General features: G+C 47.1%; 1 pseudogene; it reads right to left on the minus strand.

Moving 5' to 3' along the window:
* Positions 1-331: 331 nt before the first annotated feature.
* On the minus strand, positions 332-2,053 carry LOC148894507 (uncharacterized; annotated as a pseudogene).
* Positions 2,054-4,817: the final 2,764 nt, after the last annotated feature.

The following is a 4,817-nucleotide window of genomic DNA, read 5'->3' on the forward strand; positions in this document are numbered from 1 at the left end:
AATCTGTAATCCAGGATGTAAGGTGATGATCGACTCCGGCATGCCGCAGCTTGTCCCCCAGTAGATTTGGCTGGATGGTGTTGAAGGCACTGGAGAAATCGAAGAACGTGATCCTCACCGTGCTCCCAGCATTCTGGCGGCTGAGGGTGTGGTATATATATATATATATATATATATATATATATATATATATATATATATATATATATATATATATATATATATATATATATATATATATATATATATATATATATATATATATATATATATATATATATATATATATATATAGGTGGAGTCTGTCCCCCATTTTTTAAGCTCGGGTCCTCTACCAGAGGCCAGAAAGCTTGAGGGTTCTGCGCAGTATCCGTGCTGTTCCCAGCACTGCGCATTTCTGGACCGAGATATCCGATGTTGTTCCCGAGATCTGTTGCAACCACTCGTCAAGTTTGGGGGTCACTGCCCCGAGTGCTCCGACCACCACAGGCACGACTGTCACTTTTACCTTCCAGGCTCTCTGCAGCTCCTCTCTGAGTCCTTGGTATTTCTCGATTTTCTCATGTTCCTTCTTTCTGATGTTTCCATCACTCGGGACCGCTACATCCACGACAACGGCTCTCCTTTGCCCTTTATCTAGGACCACGATATCTGGTTGGTTGGCCATTACCATCTTGTCTGTCTGTATCTGGAAGTCCCACAGGATCTTTGCTCGGTCATTCTCTACTACCTTCATTAAACCGGTCTGGTGGGGTGAGGTTCAATTTGGAACGTTCATTCAATAGCCAGCTTAGGCAAAACAGGTTAGGCAACTTTCATAATGCTGATGAGGTGATACCGGAGGGAGTGGGGAAAACAGGCCAGTCGTTAGTCAGGAATGTAGGAACAATCAGTGGGGCCACAGGGAGTGGTCCTCTGCTCTCTCCAACCTGAGAGTAGGGACCTATCATAACTGTGTCCGGCGCGCCATGTCTGGACATTAGGGATATATAAATAGGGCAGATACGACCAGTAAGACTTTAATTTGCTGACGAAGCCTCTTGGATAGGAGGCGAAACGTCCGACACCTTCAAATTTGTATAGATGACGGCGAAAGAAAGCTTCTCATCGATACCTTGGGATAAGTATCCCATTTTGACCTTGGGGTTTCCAGTCCATACTCTGCACAGATGATTCAGTAGACAATGCTAGCTACCTGGTTATGGCGTTCCATGTAGGCTTTCCCTGCCAGCATCTTACACCCTGCAGTTATGTGTTGGATTGTCTCAGGTGCTTCCTTGCACAACCTACACCTTGGGTCTTGCCTGGTGTGGTATATCCGTGCCTCTATGGCTACGGTGTTCAGGGCCTGCTCTTGAGCAGCCAAGATTAGTGCGTCTGTGCTGTCCTTTAGGCCACCCCTCTCTAGCCACTGATAGGACTTCTTGAGATCAGCCACTTCAGTTATGGTTCGTTGGTACATCCCGTGTGGGGGCTTTTCCTCCCATGATTGTCCCTCTTCCAGCACCTCATCCTCTGCTCCCCATACTCTGAGACATTCTCTGAGTACATCATCCGCTGGAGCCTTCTCTTTTATGTATTCATTGAGCTTGGATGTTTCATCCTGGACAGTGGCTCTCACACTCACTAGTCCGCGGCCCCCTTCCTTATGGCTTGTGTACAGTCTCAGGGTGCTGGATTTGGGATGGAACCCTCCATGCATGGTGAGGAGTTTACGGGTCTTAACATCCGTGGTCTGAATCTCTTCCTTTGGCCACCTTATTATTCCTGCAGGGTATCTGATCACTGGCAGGGCATAGCTGTTTATTGCCCGGGTCTTGTTCTTGCCATTGAGCTGGCTTCTTAGGACTTGCCTCACCCACTGGAGGTATTTGGTCGTAGCCGCTTTTCTTGTTGCTAGTTCGAGGTTGCCATTGGCCTGTAGTATACCGATGTACTTGTAGCTATTTTCAATGTCTCCTATTGTTCCTTCCGGGAGTGAGACCCCTCCAGTGTGGACTACCTTTCCCCTCTTTGTCACGATCCGACTACATTTCTCCAGCCCGAATGACATCCCGATGTCACTGCTATAGATCATGGTTGTGTGGATCAGGGAGTCTATATCCCTTTCGCTCTTAGCATACAGCTTTATGTCATCCATGTAGAGGAGGTGACTGATTGGAGCTCCATTTCTGAGGCGGTATCCATAGCCTGTCTTGGCGATTATTTGGCTGAGAGGGTTCAGTCCTATGCAGAACAGCAGTGGTGAGAGTTTGTCACCTTGGTATATGCCACATTTGATGGACACTTGCGTTAGTGGCTTGACATTGGCTTCAAGTGTGGTTTTCCACAACCTCATCGAGTTTGCAACGAAGGCTCTCAGGATCCTGTTCACCTTATACAACTCCAAGCATTCAGTTATCCATGTGTGTGGCATCGAGTCATATGCTTTCTTGTAATAAATCCAGGCTGTGCACAGGTTGGTATGTCGGGACCTGCAGTCTTGTGCGACTGTTCTGTCAACCAGCAGCTGATGTTTGGCACCTCTAGTATCTCTACCAATGCCTTTCTGTGCTTTGCTCATGTAATGATCCATGTGTCCACTTATCTTAGCCGCAATGATGCCTGACATGAGCTTCTATGTTGTTGAGAGACAGGTTATTGGCCAATAGTTGGAAGGAACTGCACCCTTTGTGGACTCCTTCATGATCAGGATTGTTTGCCCTTCGGTTACCCATCCTGGGTGAGTCCCATCCATCAGCAACTGGTTCATTTGGGCTGCTAGGCGCTCCACTGCTGTGAGTTTCTTTAGCCAGTAGGTGTGGACCATATCCACGCCTGGTGCCGTCCAGTTTTTCATACCTGAGACTCTTTCTTGTATGTCTGCCGCTGTGATGGTAACTAGGTTCTGTTCAGGGAGGTTGCTGTGCTCCTCTTTCAGAGTCACCAGCCATTGTGCACTGCTGTTATGTGCGACCTCCTTCTCCCATATGCCTTTCCAGTATCTTTCAGTTTCCAACCTTGGAGGGTCTGCTCTGCTGTTAGAACCCTGCCACTGAGCGTACACTTTTGCAGGTTGTGTTGCGAACAGCCTGTTTATTCTTCTGGCCTCATTCTCTTTCGTGTACCTCTTTAGGCGACTGGACAAGGCCTGGAGCCTTTGTTTGGCAGTTTCAAGTGCTTCAGTTATGGTTATCTGCATGTACCTCTTGGGTATTGGCCTTTTATTCACACCTCTCTGGGTCTCCGTCAATTGACTCACATCTTTCCGAGCCTCCTTTATCTTAGCCTCCAACCATCTTTTACATGGTGGGTAACGAATCTCGTGGCTCTCACAGTTGCTCTTGTAGCCAAGCATCTCTAGGATCACTGATGCTGAGGCGTGTATCAGCTCATTGGTTTCCGTGATCGTTCCGGTCGGCATTGCTCTCAGTGCTGCATTCACAGTTTCCATGAGACTTTCTGGTGGTACTTACCATAGCCGTTGTAATCGGTTTCTTGGTTGCCCAGTTGTCATTCTTGCCATGATCTTATCTCTCAGGTCAGTTGCTGCTTTGCTCAGCATTTCATTTATTGGGGCTGGCTTCTCAATCTCATCATTCATTGGGGCTTGCCTCCCAATCTCTGGTCTGACCTCTTCCTCTGATGTGGCAGCCTGGGGCCCTTCACCTCGGAATTTGTGTTGTACCTCATCAATCTCAAGTTGTGATAGCAATTGCCGTTTGTGGACATTGGAACACTGAGCTACTAGCTGTTTCGTGGTCAACCGTGACTGTGGGTTTCGAAGTAGCCATTCAGCCCCCATTCTCCGCATGTAACCCCTCTGACTAGGGTTGCTTGAGTAGTAGCATTCCAACAGACCCATGTTATCGCATCTCTTCCATCTCTGCTTTGTTCCAGTAGCCCATTTTTCATCAAGGTGCAATGTGCAATGCAAATGTTCTTCTGTCAATGTTGATCTCATTGGAGATTTCAGCAGTTTCATGCGAGAAAAGCATTTGTTGCAGACATACGTGCTGCCAAAAACTGTGGACATTTTCATTGCGTGTTTTTTGATGTTTCGATATGTGTCGTTTGGGAAGGTGGCATAAAAGTCAATGAGACTGTTGGGCTTGAATGCGGGCTCCAATGCGTCTTTCCATCACAGTTCTGTAACTCAGGTCCAACTTCTCCATGGTTTGGTACACTTGGTCAAAAATATTGATAGAGTGTTTTTATACACATCCGTAAACATCTTATGTTATTTCATGTTTAGTTTAGTCTATATGGATGTATGTAGCTTATTAGTTAACTTGTTGCGTATGTAGTGTAACAAGTATTCATTTTCAGTCTAATGTTCTCCTAACTCCCTTCCCGTTGCTTAGAGGCTTGGTCGAGATGATGTCATGAATGGGGACCGACCTGTGGCTGACGAGACGAGGGTGTTGTGGGCGTATTCCACACTTGGAAGATGGACGGCCCAGGCCGAGGGACAATGGAGGCACACACAGCGCAGATGTCGCTGGGCAGCTGGGCATCTACATTCATCCCGATTTCTTCATCGCGTCTGGTGATTGTACTCGCCGACAGACCTATGGCATTATTTGCATCTTCCTTCTCGGGACACAACTCCTCCGCAACAGCATCGATACATCCAAACTCTCCGTCCAACTCAAAAGCTGGCCCGAACGGATGCCTTCTTCAGGTGAGCTTGGTGTATGTATTCTGCTGAGATAGTCGTCCACTTTTCGCTTTGAGAATTTGTCTGCTCGTATTTGGCCTTGCAAGCTATCGTACTTGTCTTTGTGACGGGATTCATAGTTTCGGCGAATATTGTATTCTTTGAATACCACAACCAC

This window comes from Hippocampus bargibanti, linkage group LG08 (assembly GCF_051943395.1).
Source record: "Hippocampus bargibanti isolate YZ-2025 linkage group LG08, ASM5194339v1, whole genome shotgun sequence".
Classification (NCBI taxonomy): domain Eukaryota; kingdom Metazoa; phylum Chordata; class Actinopteri; order Syngnathiformes; family Syngnathidae; genus Hippocampus; species Hippocampus bargibanti.